Source organism: Balaenoptera acutorostrata, chromosome 8 (assembly GCF_949987535.1).
Source record: "Balaenoptera acutorostrata chromosome 8, mBalAcu1.1, whole genome shotgun sequence".
Taxonomy (NCBI): domain Eukaryota; kingdom Metazoa; phylum Chordata; class Mammalia; order Artiodactyla; family Balaenopteridae; genus Balaenoptera; species Balaenoptera acutorostrata.
The window spans coordinates 28,610,100-28,629,990 of record NC_080071.1 but is presented as its reverse complement, the minus strand read 5'-3'; the positions used below and the strand labels follow the sequence as shown (position 1 = coordinate 28,629,990).

At 35.6% G+C, this 19,891-nt stretch overlaps 1 protein-coding gene across 1 annotated transcript in view; it reads right to left on the bottom strand.

Moving 5' to 3' along the window:
• Positions 1–4,414, bottom strand: part of XIRP2 (xin actin binding repeat containing 2) — a 71,532-nt gene extending 67,118 nt beyond the window's left edge. Inside the window, exon 1 of the mRNA XM_007183218.2 lies at positions 4,262–4,414. The gene's annotated coding sequence lies outside the window, so the exon portion shown is untranslated. The remainder of the gene's footprint in view (positions 1–4,261) is intronic.
• Positions 4,415–19,891: the final 15,477 nt, after the last annotated feature.

Here is a 19,891-nt window from a genome sequence, read left to right as displayed (position 1 = left end):
GCAGGGGACACGGGTTCGAGCCCTGGTCCGGGAAGATCCCACATGCTGCGGAGCAACTAGGCACGTGCGTCACAACTATTGAGCCTGCGCTCAGAGCCCGCGAGCCACAACTACTGAGCCCGCGTGCCTAGAGTCCATGCTCTGCAACAAGAGAAGCCACAGCAACGAAGAGTAGCCCCCGCTCGCCGCAACTAGAGAGAGCCCGTGCGCAGCAACGAAGACCCAACACAGCCAAAAATAAATAAATAAAATTAAATAATAAATAAATAAATAAATTTATTTAAAAAAATTAATGGTGGTACAATTTTTTCTTTCTAGCTTTTCTATGTTGATAACTACCAAGTTAATGCATTTAGAAACACACATGTTGATATATTCAGATTTGGGGGGAATGTGTTATTGGATCTTTGACCAACAAAAATTTCCTAAAATAATTCTTTTAGTATTATATTTATTTTCAGTCGTATGTGTGCCTGGAGCAATTTGGCAATTATTTACTTTTGAACAGTTAGACATATCTAAAGCGTTCACCTTGCCGCGCAACAGGATATATCCCGCATACAATTAGAAAAATGTAGAAGACTAAAACCTACTTGAAGGTCTGCCAAAAGGATCAGTGAAGAATGATGTCTCCAATGACAAGGTGAAGGTGGGGGTCTGCGGTGGGGTTGGGGGCAGAAGCAGCTCATCTAGCACAGAAGATGAGCAAACTTAGACGCTTAGTCAAGTTAAAAAATAAACCAATCACCGTTTTTTTGAGTTTTAAATGAACATGTGGATCAGTTCTCCTTTTCCATAATTTATCCTAAATTGAAGAGAAACAGGAAACGCAAAATAAAAAGCAACAAAAACCTGGAAGAAAAAAGGCTTTATCAAGGTTTACCTCTAAATGTGTTCCAAGTCCTGGGGGTGGAGTAAGGTTGGGGTGATATGGCACAAAGCTTTGCAGAATGACATATAGCACTGAAATATAAGTCAAGGGAGTTGGTTTCTAGTTCTCTCTGCCTAAATCTTGTAAGTTACTAGTTAATGTTCTGTGGCTCAGTTTTCTTATCTAGAACTTAAAGGTGTTAAATCAAATAGTCACTGAGGTTCTTTGTGTTATCTATGTAATAAATTCCTTTTATCCTTTGTGATATTTTAAGAAGTACAGCCACTCTACCAGGAATTTGGATTACCTATTGCACTGCTCACTGCCAGATTATTTTTATGCCATCATGTATGCCCACAAAGTCCCAAGAGCCATTAAATATAGCAATACTCTCATTTCTTGTATCCAAACTGATACAAATAACTCATTGAATTTGCTGATTCTCAATTCTTAAGAAAAAAACACCTTTATTCTTTACACTGGCTGTCTGATTATCATTGCTCTTTGTGCTTTTTCCTGATTATATTGTACAAATGGAGAAGTACTCAGGTTACTTAAATTTGCAAAAGAAGGATTCCAATGATTAGGAAAATAAATAGGATGAAACTTTTACTCTGGAGTTTATAGGTAGCGTTTCATAGATGGAGAAGTAACATTGTGGATATATGTGATATAATACACAATAAGTATTTGGTATTTGTCCCTGGTTCCTGGCACAGAGCTCCTAAAACCCTTCAAAACTCCTGAGTGATGGTGTCTTTGGTACGCTAGCTAATGAGCTAATTCCTGGCCTTATACGGGGGTGGAGGAAATAGAGATAGCTTCAGGATGGGGGCTGGTTGCCAGAAAAACCAACCAGGCGATTAGAGTCTGAATATTCAGCCCCACTTCCCACCTTGGAAATGGGGAGAGGGGTTAGAGGTTGAACCTACTTAATGATGGCCAATGATTCAGCCAATCATCCTACATCATGAAATCTCAATAGAAATTCTAAACAACAGGATTTAGTGAGCTTCCAGTTGGTGAACATACTGATGGGTGGTGAGCCCAGAGAGGGCATGGAAGCTCTGTGCCGCCCCCCGCCCATTACTCTATGAATCTCTTCCATTTGGCTGTTCCTGAGTTAGTGGCTAAAGTGTGGGCAATCGGTGGGTTCTGCTCTAACTCTGGAAGTTAGTGTGAGAATTGAACTGAATTGTTGTACACCCCGCTGGTGTCAGAGAATTGGAGAATTGGTTGGTGTCAGAAAATACCATGCATTTGGTGTCAGGGAAAAAACAACAATACAACATATCATGCAGTCACATAAAGACCGTGTACTTATATTGAATAAATCAGTGTTCTAAAAAAAGTTATTCCTGAATCAGAAAAGTCTGATGTTACCCACATTCTGCAAAGGATGAACCTATAATTTGAATGAGCAAGTGTTTGTCTCAGAAGCAGGGGAAAAAAAATTACAATTTAATTAAATTTCAAAGTGTAACTTGAATGCTTTTAAAAGAGGGGGTGGGAAGCAAATAAAAAGGACAATGTAATGTCATTTAAGTTCTATCCCTCACAGATTGTTCAATCAGAAATCTGGGAATTATACTGCCAAGCACTGATTAAGTTTCTGGCCTGGTCTGTAAATTACTGAATCTAGATGTGACTCCAAGCTAACAAACAAGCGTTACAAAATGGTCTCTTACTGCCCAGACTTATGTGTATGCATGAGAGAGAGAGAGAGAAGAGAGGAAGTATCAGTTTCCAGTTCCAAGGTTACCATGGGGGTCCAACCCCAAATTGTCTCATCATAAGTAGTATTTTACCAAACGAATAAAATGAATACTGATACACAGAAGTTTTTCAATTGTGCTAAGTGTAAGTGAGAAGCAAAATACTGGAAATGACTGAATAGCAGACAGCTATCAATGGTAAACAATAATAAATTATCTATGAACTTTGTGGGGTTTTTTTACCCAAAAGTAAACTTGAGGAAAGACAACCAACCCTCTCTTCATTTGTAATCACTGAAGACTTGAGGCCCACCTGACATTTTCTGAAGTAAAGCTCTCTGTGATCATTAGAATATCTACTTTTATTTTTCAGGTGGTTGAGGGAAGTTGTATCTAAAAGATGCACAACACTGCGTGCAGAAATATTTACTCCAAACTCCAGACTACATTTTCCCCAAACAGCTGGCACTTTGCCGTATTGTAGACATCTGCAATGCTGAATGACTTTAAAAAATGGATCTAGCTGTTCATTTACATGTTAACAGTAAAAAAGGTAAAAGACTCAAAGATTAGGCAGAGAAGTAGAGAAATATTTAAGCACAGAATTCAACACTTTCCTGTTTTTTATCCAATATTTTTGCCACTCAATGGTAATAGCTTCTAAAACTCAAAACAGGTGCTCTTTCATATTAAAATTCAGGGCTCTGAATGTAGCTGAGGTAAATATTTTACTCGTCCTTTGGCACCCTGCACATAAAATTTTAAAATAATTCAAACAAACTCCAGCTCGTCAGTGACCAAATAGAGCTCTGGTAAAAATAAAATATCTTTCAGTTCAGCACCAGCTGGCTAAATTTAAACCCTGTATTATGTAATCTTAAAGTGTCCTTGCTTTTAGTTGGTGTCGTAAGAGATTCCGTTATAATGCCTCTTTCAAATCACTTCAGTCTCTAACATCTAAACATTTAAGGCACAACAGGACCAAATTAAGGTGTTCATAGGCAACTGAAGACAGAATAAATTCATTTGAAACAGTATATAGGCCATGTTATTTTAAAAGTAAACTCTCAGTCTTCTCTCTTTTAGTTTGTAGTTACTATAATTAGGCCTGGCAGATCCAACTGGCAGTGCTTTTCTTAATTCTGCAAAACATGTAAGAACCTGATTCTTTAATCCTTAGTCCAGTAATACTCCCAGAGGAGATGAGACTGGCTGGGGCAAGGAGCACAAAATCAGACTAAGGCTGGAAAAAGAATACATTTTATACATTTCTCTGAGCAAGCTGCAACAGTTGAGCATATTTTCAACTCTTTCTTTCCATCAGCAAATTTTAAGAAATATAGTTTTTAAAAAAAAAAGAAATATAGTTTAGAATTTCAAACATATTCATTGTATACATTATCAATTTATGCTCATAAAAGATAAACTAATTTTTTCAGCTTTCCCTTTTAGCTATAAATTGAAGTATAATTTTCATTGATGTCTGTTTATCAAGTTTGGTTCATATTTCTTCAATACTAAAAATAAAAAATGCTAACTATCCTACAAAATGCAACTGAATATTTGCTGTGATGACAATTAACAATTTGACCTGTGGTCTTCATTGATCTTAAGCAATCAGCAAGAACATATCACAACTCTGGAAGTAGAGTATAAATGACTATATAACACATACCTTTTATAATATTTAGACTTAACCCCAAGTTCGTGGAAATGTCATGTATCTTTACAGTTCTTCACAGACTAGTTTCCTCCTTTGTACAGCAAATTTCCCAGTCCCCTGAAAGCAGTCGGTGGAGTGGAGGCCAGCTCCACTGAAGGGTCTATCAAGAGAGTAGATAGGACTGCTGAATTTATTTCAGCCCTGCGTCTAAACGATGCAACTTAGCACCTATTTTTAGGAACTGAGCTCTGTATAGGTGGGGCCTGAGTCAACTACTCTTTTCAGAAGTGTTCTCTGAGGGCACTCTGCCTCGTAGTGCCCTCAATAATGTATGCATAGTATTAGCACATGTGCAGTCAATCAAATCCCTTCCACAGCCATGACCATCGAGCCAACTCTGACCTTCTGAACAAAGCCTAAAATATAACCAGCACCGATGAGGAAAAAGAGGAATGAAAGCTCTTGAATTACTTGCATTTGTTTTAATAATTTCAATCTTTAAGAGTCAAGAATCTGAAAATAAAGCACAGAGAGAATGTTCCAATTTATTCTGGTGGAATTTGGGTTCTCAGGAAGTGGAAACGCTGTTTTTATTTACAGAATGTTCTTAGGCATGGAAAATATTAATTTGCTTTTTGAGACTTCACATATAAAGCAAAACACTATTGTGATGTTTATATAAGTAAAGAAAGTGCTCTTTTGGACAAAAAAGTGAAGGAAGAAGGAGTGTTAAGGCATTCTAGAGACAATAAAGGGCACACCTACTGTGTGATTCCTGCCCATTAATATTAAAATCACTTGGCAGGAGGAACAGTGGGCAAGGGACAGGAGTCACCTCACATGCTCCTGAAAGAATCATATTAAGTGTCCTTTGCTGCCACCCTGCTTACTCAGCACACCCTGCAGACCTGACCCGGAAGGAAGCAGGAGAACTCACCATTTAGCTCCATAATGCCAACATCTAATACATTCTAAGTAAATATAAACAACCAGCTTCCCCTATCTTTCCTCTCTTCTATTATTTTCCTCATGTGGGGTTAAGTATGTATACTAATGCCCTCACAGCAAGCCCAAATAAAGAAAGAGAAAATTGCCCTTTGACTTAAAGAAAGCACCCGACTTGCATACTGTTTATTTCATACAAATGCTTACAAGTAAGCTATTTACCATATTATTTACTAATAAAGACCAGTATATACCTTACATTTTTTTCCATATACAGTATTGATTTCTATTAAAAGTAGGTCAAGGAGTGATGTTCCAGCTGATTAAGAAAAAGCTTCTAAAATGGTGTTCTTGTACACTTCACAAGATTTTTCAGGGCCAGCAGCCAAAATAATCTAATTAGTTTAGAGTTGTGCTGTCCAGTGTGGTAGCTGCTAGACACATGTGACCATTTAAATTTTACTTGATTAAATTAAATAAAATTAAAAGTTCATTTCCTCAACTGTGCTAGGCACATTTCAAGTACTCAATTTCTACATGTGCCAGGTGGCTATGTATTAAACAGTGCAGTGACAGAACATTTCCATTATTGCAGAAAATTCTACAGGACAGTGCTGATTGAGAGCACAGGATTTTAACACAGCTTTAACACTAACTAAACTCTATGACCTGGCAAATTTCATATGTTGTCTATGCTTCATTTTACTTCTCTATAACTAAACAGGACGAAGTTTACCTACTTTAAATGGCGGTTGTGAAGATTAAATGTCATAATATATATGTAATATTCATGAAAGTCTAAATCTAGGACAAAATATTTATTTTAAAATTATTATTATTATTACTATGACTTTATCCTGCTATATGGATAAGAAAATGGCATTAGAACGATCTAAGATCACAATAGTTCGATTTAAGCCATGAGGAGATCGACCCACAATGTAAATATGGTCAAATTTAATCTGGTATTTGCATATAGGTGCTAATGATGCTTATCATGGTTTTAGTCTTTCAAAATATTCATAATTACTCAAAGATATGACTTGTAGCTTCCTTATTTTCTCTTCTTACTTAAAACTGCCCGCCTTCTCCTTCCATTGTAGTGATAGGTTTCTTCACTTGTTTCTCTAAGTTTCATTCAAGATAACCTTTCTTCAAACTTTCTGTTTCTGCCCTTTCAGGAAAAAAAAATATTTGAATTAAATACATACATAAATAAAATTATTTTTTCATATTTTCTAATGTTTATAATCACCCCAAAACCCAATGATTATGCATTGTTAAAAGAAAAAAAATGGATAGGAAAAGAATCCTTGTTGAAACATTATAAAATAGGTGGTAATGGATTAAGAGCATTAAATGTTAGATCTAAGGTAGTATGCATAAATTAACTAACATAAGATCAAGCAAAATCTTTCAGTTATAGAATTAGCTAGCTATCATACAATTTGGTTTATTCATTTTTGTCATGAAGACAATGAAAATATCAGCACCTAGATTCTTACCATTTGTTATTTCAGTTGTTTCAGACGCTGATTTTCATTCTTCATTTTGTAACAATCTAATTAATTGCTATGAAATTACTCTGAAAGAAGGATGGATGGAGGGGTGGATAGATGGCTGGATGAATGGGATGACAGCTAGCTAAATAGGTAGAAAGATCCAGCAGGTTATTCCTTGTATCAAAAATCTTAGAAAGTTTAAGTGGAAAATTTTGTTCCCTATCCAATCCATAAACATACTTTAAATTATCTTCACAGAGCCTAGATACCTCTACCTATTAAAACCTGTATTGTACTCAATTGGAACCTATATAAGACTGTTGCTTTTAGTGAGACGGAGTCATTAGCATCAGGCCAATGCTCCCACTGAGAAAAATTAGAAAAGCTGAATCAGTTACAAAAGTAATGTATGTAAGGTATCAAGGATCAGCCAAACAATAAGCACCAGAGGGAGCACAATTCAGGAAATGCAAGACTAAGAGCTAAGACTCTGAAGCTGTCCCTGGAGGTTATTTTTCATTTCCGGATGCAAATAGAGGCTGAGAATCCAGGCTCAACTCAGGAAGAGCACTGCTGCTGGGGGACAAAAGAACAGCAAAACTTCTGGCAGTTACATGGGACTGGAGTAACAAAATTGGAGAGTAGCAGGACCTCAAATTTGTTTTTCTCCCCAAGATATTGGCTAAGTTTCAAAATTTCACAGCAAAGCAGGCTACAGTCATAAGCCCAAACACAGAAAATTAAAGTGGAATAGCCCGCATTTTCATGATACTTAGGAGACAAAGGTCTACTGGGAGGACAGGTGACAGCTGAAAGTCCTCAAAGGAAAGGGAAATTGACTCTAAAATAATCTGCGATAACTTTGTTCCTAGTGGCGCTTGATAGTGTGGGCTGAGCTGGAGGCTGAGTGAGGATCCTGTTTCAGCCCCTAGAAGGTGGGAGACAGGTGAAACGGCAAAGCTGGGGACCTGATCAGGCTTGGGGTGATAAAAGTGGTGACTTGAGTAGACTCAGCCATAGCCAGTCTCCCCCTCAAGACATTTGCCAAATTCGGAAGCTTCATGGGGTGTGAGGCTACATATCCAAGCTGAAGACCTCTGAAAAGTAGAGCAGAGATAGGATCTGACAGATTCTCAAAGAAAACTTAAAGTGGTCAGCCCCACTACCCCCTCTACTCTATCTGCCTAGCAGAGGACAGGCTGAACCTCTCTGATGAAAGTATATCATCTGGAGCTTTTCCACCTTTGCTTTTTGAAAACACAGTGCTTGACTTTCAATTAAAAAAAAATACCTGGCACACAAAGAGAGAGAACACTGTCGCTAGTTACAAGTAAAAAAAAAAAAAAAGGGAGAAAAAGCAGATGGTATAGATGTTTGAATTAGCAGATAAGGACTTTAAAATAATCATGATTTATATATTTAAGAAAATACAAGAAATGACATAGAAAGTATATAAAAGATGGAGAATTTCACAATAAAATTAAAATTACAAAATAATAATGAAATGGACATTCCAGTATTGGAAAATACAATATCAGACATTAAGAACTCAAGGGATAGTTTAATAGCAAATGGGAGACAGCAAAAGACAAGATTAGTAATCTGGAAGACAGGTGAATAAAAAATAGAAAGCTTTGGTTTGGATATTTTATATTGAATATCAAAAAGTGCTCACAGGATTTTCTGCAGCAATATGACATTGTTGAATCATATAACTATCGTCCATTAAAATCTAAGTCTTTTTTTGCATATATCACTGACAAGCTATATCACATTCTCCTATAATTGTTTAGTTTATGCCTAAGCGAATGGCAATGATTCCATCCCATTATTCCAGCTCGCTTCTGCCATCAAGCATTGTTGTTCTCTTCACAAGGCAATATATGTGTTATCTAAGTCAATGATGAAGGATATTTAACAGAATGGAGCCACTAACATATATAAAGTCATACTCCTGCTAAAGAGCTCCCTCTGAAGGGAAAATGATATACAAGTTTAGATCCATTTATGTATCTACATTTGTAGATATTCTTGATGACTTGAAATAAAATGTATCTGATTAGGGGATTTCAAAATTCTCTGTGCTTCTTTACTAGGTCATCAGTAATCTTGAATTTATTCCCTTTTCTACTTTTGCTGGTACCATTTGTTGGTTGAAGCCTATTCTCCTTAACAAAAAAGACACCATCTAGGAATTCATTTGGTTCACTTTCTTTTCTTGTTCATTAATATTAAAAATTTCCAAGAAAAGCAGTGACTCTCTCTTCTTCCTTTAATTTTCCCTTTAATAATAAATCTATACTTTATAAGAGAATTGTGCCAGGGTGATGTACATTTATTTTCTTTTATTCTTACAACAACCCCAAGATTTTGGTATTATCACCATTTCATAGAAGGAAACTGAGGGTGAGTGAAGTTAAGTAACTTCTTCACAGACAAAAGTTAATCAGCATTATTGGGAATTAGACTCAATTCTGTTGATTTCATATGTTTGGATTATTTGGGATATATTATTTATCCTGACCTTAATCTAAAAATTCTATCCAATCACTATTACATATCCTGAATGATATGCTTTGAGAGGGGTCACCTCTTTCACATATTGATAAATACTGTGGCTAAGGCACAGTGTAGGCCTGCAAAATAGGTAGGCTCTGGCAAGGCCTTTTGTGCATGGCAGCAAGCAGAGTGAACTATCAATCAGTGGACACTCCAAAGACAAAAAGAGTAGATGAGTGAGAACTTTAAAGCTGGGACAATTGTACTTCAGTCACCTGCTATATAGTCCCTGGACCAATGGGGCCAATCTAAGATTTCTAGAATTAAAGAACAAAAAGTCTAAAATTTTTAGAATTAAAGAACTTGAATATATATTGTCTCAAATTCTACATTATTATCTAGCATACATGAAGTACTAATCCACCAATTAGAGTTTAACAATGTGCTTTGAACATTGTTGATGGCATGACCCATTCAGTTGTCATGCAAGCAGGATTAGGGTATTAGTAACTAAATTATGGCTGAATTTAATTAACTGTAATTTTCACTTGCTCAATTCCATTAAAATTACATCACAAGGGGCTTCCCTGGTGGCACAGTGGTTAGGAGTCCGCCTGCCAATGCAGGGGACATGGGTTCGAGCCCTGGTCTGGGAAGATCCCACATGCCGCAGAGCAACTAAGCCCATGTGCCACAACTACTGAGCCTGCGCTATAGAGCCTGCGAGCCACAATTACTGAGTCCGTGTGCCACAACTACTGAAGCCTGTGTGCCTAGAGCCAGTGCTCCGCAACAAGAGAAGCCACCACAATGAGAAGCCCGTGCACCGCAACAAAGAGTAGCCCCTGCTTGCGCAACTAGAGAAAGCCCACATGCAGCAACGAAGACCCAACACAGCCAAAAATAATAAATAAATAAAATAAATAAATTTAAAAAAATTACATCACAGTATTAAGGAAGCATGAGTAAGTCTTTCAGGCATATATGACTCACATTTTAATTGTATCTCATAGTCTTATGTAGGATGATGCAAACCAGGATGCTTTAGAGAGTGAAAGGAATACTATAAATAATTATGCTAACACAACAGCACAATGTGAAACAGTCCAGGGCAAACAGGGATGTGGAATCACCTGACTAATAAGCCAAATGTGGACCTTCTTGACTCACCATCAGGGTCTGCATACAGGGGGATGTCTAGTGACCTGGTTCCCAATATAAAAAAGAAAAAGAAAAACGTTCTTTACTAGGTCCTTCAGTATGTGAATCATCTCTACTCTTTAAACGTAATTTATATAAAACATGTTCCTTATAACAAAGACAAGGATGAATTAAAGAACTCTAGGGAATCTATGAGATTTGATCCAGAAAAGGGTAAGTTAAAATTAGGGAGCTACCTAGTTAAAAAATGACAGAGGACTACACATTCCTAATAGGATTTTTATTAACTGTCAAATAAAATAGTAAAAAAGAAAAAAGAAAAAGCAGCACAAATAGCATGAATTGCTAATACAGTAATGAAAGAGAGAGTATTAATGTGATTTTATGTTTGTGTAAGAGAGAAGATGAAGGAGATTAAAAAAATAAGAGAAAAGGAGGAGGAAGAAGAAGAGGAGAAAATATTCTGACATTTGTACAGAATTTCCAATAATGGTTATGATTGAGAGTGACAAACATGAATCACAGTTTTGGATGACACATTGCATAGTGAACTCTCTGAATCAGAAGTGGACACAATTTTCTCAAGTAAGAGGGAAAGACTGACTCACTTCGCAGCCTCATGTTGCTCTGACCAAAACTAGGAGTTCTTCCCTCAGTACCATGTGAAATACTTCTGGGCCAACCTGAGCTATAGCCCTGACTCATCTCCACCCCTACCCCTCTGTGTATATATTAATACATGCACTACATCTCTCAGAAGGGAGAAATGGGATGGATTGTTAGGTTCCTGAGGAAGCACTTTAGAGAGTAGATGATGGAACTTGGTACAATTTTTCATGCTTTGCACCATGCAAAAGCAAATTTACACACTGTATCTGATAACCTAAGCTAATTTTGTAAGGTATGGGGTAGAAGTTTCAACCTCTATTCAGCAAATTTGGATAGGACCAAAAATTAAAGATTTTAGATGTAGTTCAGAGACAAAAAGGAAAAATTATGGGAGAAATTATAAGAGCCAAGTGTTCTGTGATGGCAGAAAAGGAAAAAATTCACCTATCCTATCTGAAGGAAATGGCAAGCCTGAATCAATCTCAACACAGTGCAAGTAAAGTAAATAAGTCAAGATGTCCTAAGGAGGTACTGCTGGAAGAAGGCAAAGGGCACTGACTTGATGAGGCCAATTGATAACATAGGTTTTTAAAATTAGTTTATTTTTGAAATAGCTGAGAAATTTACACTTATATTCTTGATGTTCTCAAAAAGATTCAGGAGGAGAAGCCTCTACAAAACCATAATAGGTGCTATTAAGGAGAGAATAGGATGGAATGAAAGAATGGAAAAAGTGAAGACTAAAACAGGTTGTAAGAAAATGCAAAATTCAATAGAAAATTAAAGTAGCATTTGAGATAGTAAAGAGCACATACGAAAAAAATTAATTCAATCAATGAAGTGGAGAAAGATTTGAGAAATTCTTCTGTAATGCAGGAGCAAAATCAAAAAGATGAAAATGATGGCCTAGATAATCATGGATATGAACGGTAGAGATATGATCAAAGAAACAACTGTTTCAGGGGAAGAAAGAGAAAAATAGCAAGGACATAAATAATTAAATTTAAAAGAAAAGAAAAAGTTTTCAAGCTGAAGATCTGAGAGGAAAAAAACCAAAGGCTCATCAAGATATCTGGATATGCCCTTATAAATTTTTGAATTTTAAAGATAAAAAATAATGAATAAGGAAAAAGACAAGCTGTTCTCAGAGTTCTTCACTGAGACATTATGTATTATGACAGAGTGGAATGTTGTATATGAGGTGTTTTGCTTTTGTTTGTTTTTTTGATGGACATAGATTTGAATGAAGAATTCTCATTATAGACAAGTGCCTGTTATTCATGTCTGAGGCATATAGAGATATATTTTTCAATATATAAAAATTTCTCAAAGAAAATGGTTAATATATCCTCAGTAGCAAAGCAACTAAAATATATCTGCAAGCCTACAAAAGATGATTCAACATCAAGAATAAAAGAATGAGAAATTTATTGTATAAAAGAATTATTATTTGACTTAAAAGTAAACAAATATTGTAAATGCAGTTACAAAATTGAATGTAAACTCCCCCAAAATCTTTGAAAAAATGTATATGGAAAATAATATATTTTTAGTATTCATGACATATTATCTTAATAATGTAATAATTCAGGGCTCTAATCATAGATTAAAATAAATTATGTGACATTAAATGTCAAGAGTGGAGAAAAGCAGGGGAAATAAAATCGAGTGTGTGTTTTTTTGGAGTTTGATGAATTTATTCAATCACTCACACATGCATTCATTCATTGAGTAGGTCAGTCATCATATATTTATAGAGCAGGTGTGTATCAAGTGCTGTCTAGATATAGTGTTTATAGGATGAACAAAAATCCATGGGCCCTAGTAAATACACAAATATATATACTGCATAAAGAGGGATAAGTTTATGAAAAAGAAGAAATCTGTGGTATGAAAAAGAAAGCACTTTAATTTGAGTGGTCAAGGTACACACCTTAAGGTGGTGACCAAATTTCAAATTTCATCAGAAAAATGTATACAAAAATTTAATAAAAGAGTGACGTAAAAAACATGATAGACCAATATGGCACACTAGCCCCAAAACAAATTTCAATTTACAAAGTTACATTAATTCAAATACAGTGAAATTGGTGTTGAAATCAATATTCCTTTTAGTGGAATAAAAATAACTATTCTGAATCAAGCATAACAAAATGGAATTAATTCTCCAGACTAAACTCAACTAAATAATTGGAAAAAAACTATTTCAAAGTCTCACCTTATACTTTACTTCAAAATATATTCTAAGCTAATAAAATACTTAAGCCTAAATGCAATAAATAACCATGGCATGTATTTTTTTCAAAGGCATATATGGTCAACATTTCACACAGCACAAGAGAGTAGGCATAAAATAAAACCTTTCTCCTAGCCTAGACACCCAGACCTTTTGCATATGGGCAACAGATTGTTGTTAAGTTTTTCATTATCCTGAAATGTTCTCTGTACATAAAAGGACATGTATGTGAGTGATAATATATGCATAAAACATGTCTATGTGTATATATATATATCTCCATACTTTCCTTTTTTATACAAATAGGAGAATTATATACCCAATGGTCTACATTTGCTTTATTTTTTCGTGAGCAATGATGCAAATCCATTTCCATCTCCAAAGCAAATAAAATCATTCACCATAATTGTAGATTAAAAAAAACTTTAAGTAATTTATCATTCCAGTAACTGAAGAACCATACTTGACAACATTCAATATCCTTTCATGATTAAAAACTTTCAACAAACTAAGAACAAAAAGAAATTTTTTAAACTTCAAAAACAGCATGTACATAAAATTCTATAGCCAACATCACACTTAATGATAAAAAGTGAATGCTTTGTTTTTATTAAAAATTAGATGAAGATGTCTACTCTCATCCCTTCCACTTGGCATCATGCTTGAGTGTCTTGCCAGTGTAATAGGACAAGAAAAAGAAATATGCGACAAAATGATTAGAAAGGAAGAAGTACAACTATCATTATTCAAATAGCATTACTATATATTTAAAAACCTTCAGAAATTACTATAACTAATAAAAACACAATCAAATACCACCACACATCTTGTAGAATATAGAATATCACTACACAGCTAGTAGAATGCTAATTCCTAAAAATGTATATTTATATATGCTTATTTACATGTAATCCACTGAGAAAAAAACTAGGAGGAAATACACCTGTTTCTCGCTGGGTAGGAATATCAGTAATTTTTATTTTCTTTAAACTTCCTCTATCTTGTAATGGGAAATCCATATTATATTTACAACAAGAACAAAACAATAAACCCCATTAAATTTTTTTTTCAAATAAGACACGTGCTGTCATTTGCCATTGGACAATATACATTTACAAGTGGAAGAACTTTTGTAGCCAGATTTTTAAAATCTAATTTTTTAATATCTTATTTTCTGTTGCCTATATATGTTAGAAACAACTAGATTGCTTAGAGAATTATTTATTAATAATTACCTCCCCCCAAGACCTGCACACACATGCCATTCTACTGTTTTCTAGCATTGCACAGGTTGGAGAAAAACTCAGTGCAGCTTGACAGTGTTGCTTTGTATATGATGGATTTTCTTCCCGGGATGCTTATAGATTTTTATTCTTTATCCCACATATTTAAGATTTTTTAATGGAAGAAGTAACTCAATAATATATGATAATAACAACAGTAGTCTACAAATGAGCATTATGTATGTGCCAGCTACATTCCAAACACATTGCCAACATCATCCAATATAATCTTCATAAGAAATATATGAAGTAAGTTCTGTTTTTTGTTTGTTTTTTAAATGAAGAAACAGAAATACAGAGAGGTTAAATATTTTTCCCAATGTATTTTGCCCAAAGTCTAACAGTCAGAAATTGGACCAGTCTGGCCAAATTCAATGCTTTCGATTACCAGGTTGTAAGTTTTACTCCTTATAATAATGGGCAAAATATTTAATCTCATAGCTCTTTATCTTTTAAAACAAATACGGGAAATATATTTTTAAATGACTTCATCCATGACATAAGAATAAAATATGTATCCCCTTAGTGAACTGTGACAAATAAATGATATGATACAACTCATCTAAATGTTCTTGATATACCAAAGTGTCACTTATCATTTTATTCCTCTAAGCTCCAAATCTACCCTCTGTGGCTCTGTTTGCGATACTGGAACGTTTGTCCCTTGCCAGTTGGCAAGATGGGAAGCTTCATCAGTAGAGAGCCCTGGAGGGATCCTGGAAGAGAAACAGTTCTGGGTTTCTGTGCATCCTCTCTCCTGGCAGCCTCCTGTAATGCCCTGTGACCAGCAGCATACGGCACCTCTCCATGGTACCTCCCTCAGCAACCCAGAAGGTGATTTCCCACTTTCCCAGTGCAGCCCCCCGATGAACTTCTCTGCCATCCAGTGGGCCACAATAGTGCCCTGAGGTCTGGATCCCAGCTTTGTTAGGGCAGAGGCCCCTTTCCATATTTGTTTCTTTCTTGGGTGCTCTGTGTTATCCCTAGAGGTCGTGGCTGCTCTCTATATCTGCTATTTCTGTATTCCTTAGCGTTTTCTTTACCCCTTTATATTGAACCCCCTTTTGTAACTATTTCCTGCTATAGTTGACAATTCCTTATTTAAACTTTCCCTGTTGAAATTACTGTAGGTTTCTTGTCTCCTGATTGAAAGAACCATTAAGTGAAATAAAATATAAATGGCTATTTTTGTGATTGAATATCCTCTACACGTATTTGTAGTTATCTCTGAAGCTCCCAGCCTCAAAATGTCCAAGTTTCAATAATCTCATTTATATGCTGGGAATAATAACACCTATCTCAAAGGATAAGAAGTAGATAAGACAGGGCTTCCCTGGTGGCGCAGTGGTTAAGAATCCGCCTGCCAATGCAGGGGACAGGGGTTCGAGCCCCGGTCCGGGAAGATCCCACATGCCATGGAGCAACTAAGCCCGTGCGCCACAACTACTGAGCCTGCGCTCCAAAGCCCACGTGCCACAACTACTGAAGCCCCTGCGCCTAGAGCCCGTACTCTGCAACAAGAGAAGCCACCACAATGAGAAGCCCACGGACCACAATGAAGAGCAGCCCCCGCTTGCCGCAACTAGAGAAAGCCCATGCGTAGCAACGAAGACCCAACACAGCCAAAAATAAATAAATAAAATAAAATAATTAAAAAAAAAAAAAAAGAAGTAGATAAGACAAATGTTTGTAAAAATGCCTTACATATTGTTGAAGCACAATAGAAATGTAAGCTATTATTACCACATGGTAAACTCTGTGAGGGTAGGTCTATTTCTGTCCTGCTGTTCCTGGATACCCAGGGCCTTTCACAAGGCTTGGTACACTGTGGGTGCTCCATAAATGCTGGTTTGGTGAACAGATGCTTGGACACATCTCTATTACTCCATTTCATGTTTAAGTCCATTTGAACTGAATTTCAAAAACGTTAGATAAATCTAGTGCTTTCAACTTTGCAAAAGGTAAATATTATACAATTAAAAAAAACTTTGTATCCTTCAACTGCATGTCAAAATCTTCTACTGTAGATTCTTACCTCCAAAACATTTGTAGTTATAAATGAGATAGAAAATACGGAGAAAACGATGTAGCCTCAGAGACTAAAACTGTGATGCTCTGTTTAATTAGTGATTTTCAGGTGCATTTTGTAAGGGTATCTACTGTTTGTAACCTGATAAGACATATAATTGACTACGATTTTTCTTTTGTTATCTTTAAGCAAATTATAGGTCCTGATGGCAAACTATTTATGTTTCAGCATAACTACAACACCGTTTTAAGGCATTTTATTATGTCGATAAATAACCTCACACTTGATGCTCTTTATTTTCAGGGAGAAAAGAAACAGCTTTCATAGATTTTTTTTACTCTTAATAGTCTCTCCTACAATATTTTCACCAAAAGCCTTGACAGATATCAAGTTAAAATATGTCACAATGACCAAGATGAAGCTGTACAATTTTTTCTTCTTACGTCAGTACTCAGGCTTGTATACACATACTGTTTGTTCCTCCTTCTGCAACATTTTTCATAATGATCTCCAGCAGCCTTGTCAAGGAAGTTTATTGTTTTTTTTTCTAAGAGTATGGAATTAGTAACATTTCACAAGCTGCTCTGATCATGGGTGGGGGGTGGGTGGGGGAAGAAAGGCAAGGGTTCTGGATTCCCAAAACTTTTTCTAAAAGTAATGAAAAATCACTTAATTTTTAGTGGACTTCCTTCTCTGTGTCTGTGTCTGGTGTTTCTAAAAAAAAAAAATTGGAGCTGAAGGATAGCCTCTGAGCTATATACATGTATATGTATTTAGTATATGTGTAAGCTTCTTTCCTTTGCTTCACGTAAATGAAGAACAATATCCGTACAAAGTAGATACTGACTTTTGACATAGGAACATTCCATTGAACATACTAGGATCAAATGTTATCCCAAGCAAAAATAATGAATTAAGTCAAAAGCACACCCAAAACATCTGTTTGTTTTATGAAATACAGAATAAATAGATAAGTAAATGAATAAATGAATCAATGAAAGTCAAGAAGATTTGAGGGAAGGAATTAGCAGTACAAAACTAGGTTCACTGGGCTTTCTCATGAACTTATCACTTTTTTCAAGAATGCCATTTGGATGTCATCAACTGCTTCATGTGTCTATTGAGGATGCTTGTTTTCATGCCTTTATTGCACTCAATGCGTTTGTCGTTGTTGTAAATAACAAAGCATAGTAAACGCTTCTAAGCAACATTTGATTTGTTTATGTTGGGAATTGGGAAAATGTGTAGGGATGATGTAATATGGGCATTTTTAGACTGTGAATTGAAAAAACCTAAGCAAGATAAAAATAAAAATCTAAAAAAGATGCAGTGGAGCTTGGAAGAGGAAAGTCATGAACAGTCAGTTTCATTATCTTTGAAGTTTTAGACACTTGTCTGTTTCTTCATCTATTTTTATTGATTAACCAAAGAGCCATTTACGTTTTGCTTCAATTGTCATTTTACATTGACAGGTCAGTTTTTCTTACTCTTCAAGCCTTAGTTATTTAAAAAAATATTTTTCTATTGACAGGTCATAAAAACATGAATACAGCAGACTTTATCTGATACAAAGTTTTTTCAAAACTTATCATTTAAATTTATGCCTCAGAAGTGTAATCCATAGCCAACCACCTTGTCAAGACCTGGAAAATCATGTATTCACATAAATAACATTCCTTGAATGTCTACTCGGTACTGAGTATGCAAGTACAACTTGCCTTGTATTGATGAACTTACAATTGTTTATTGATGCAAAGAACTTGGAAACATCTTGGAGATATGCTTTAAAATGATTCACTCTATAAATATATCTTATAGAAGTTTTATAGAATGCACTTTCCCTAGCTGACAAACAAAATCTGTGCCATTTTGACTGCTATGCAGTATCATAAGTTATTTTTATGTAATATTCTAGGTAATACCAACAACAGGCCTAAGAGATAGCTATTATTAACTTTACTATTTTAAAGAGTAGGAAATTAAAGCTTAGAGCAGTTAGGTAACTTTCTCAAGGTTGCACAGTTTATAAGTGCCCAAAACAGGATTTAACCTGGTCTGGCCCGTCACCAAAGGGCATTTTCAACTATTTTATCACGCGTCTGTATATGAAAGAGCATATTCCCATATGCACAAAATTATAACTATGTTCAATGATTCTTAGTATTTCAAAATTAATTTATTCATTCAACAAGTATTTTTAACATATACTTCACACAGGGCACATATTGCTATGTACTTGTGAATAACACAGACAAATAAATCATAACACAGTGTAGAACATGCCAGAATCATCATACAGATATATGTAGAGGTTGCATGTGCAATTGGGGGAGGGGTTGCATTTGAGGAAGCATCTGAAGAAGACATCCTGGGATCATTTTATCTGTTATTCTAATGTCAGTGGCTCAAAACACCAACTTCCATTTAAGCCATCTAGGTATTTTCTATTTTGTAGAATGTTGTACTTCTCAAAGTGATTACATGGAAGGGGGGGCATCAACATGGTAAACATTTCTCCATGGGCCCGTTTTTTCTTTTTTTAAATTTTTCATTGGAGTATATTTGCTTTACAATGTTGTGTTAGTTTCTACTGTACGGCAAAGAGAATCAGCTACACATATATCTCCTATTTTTTGGATTTCCTTCCCATTTAGGTCATCACAGAGCTTTCAGTAGAGGTCCCTGTGCTATACAGTAGGTTCTCATTAGTTATCTATTTTATACATAGTATCAGTAGTGTATTTATGTCAATCCCAATCTCCCAATTGATCCCACCGCCACTTTCCCGCTGGGTATCCATGTTTGTTCTCTACGCCTGTGCCGTTTTTTCTTATTGAAATAGCTATTCACATATCTAGAGCTGAGGTTTCTGTTATATTGTTTTTCTAGCCCTAATTAACTATGATTTGACTTATCTTCTTGCTCTTCAAGCCCAGGTTGTGTTGGGCATGAAGACATATCAAGTCCACTGCTGTGAGGACATAAATGTTTATGTATGTATAAATGAAGACTTTAAAAAAAACATAAGCAATAATACCCAGCTGGTCTAAAAAAAAAGTAAGCTTAACCTGAATGAAATGAAAGTACATGGTCAGAACATTCCTCTCAGAGAACTGTCAGTCACAGGTGCTTACTTCAGGTGTTAGTTGATTTACAAATACGACAACAGGAAAAGAGAGCTGATATCACCTCTACAATCATTTGACAGCCTACTGACACATAAATAGCCCAGAAAATATCTTGTCAGACTTAAGAGCTAATTCTTTTGAAATCTAGTTGGAAATTCAATTTTAAAGATTATCTTTAAATGGTTCCTTTGTCCCCAGTAACTCCATAGCCACCCCCATCCCATACACCCAGTTTTCTTCCTTTACTCTC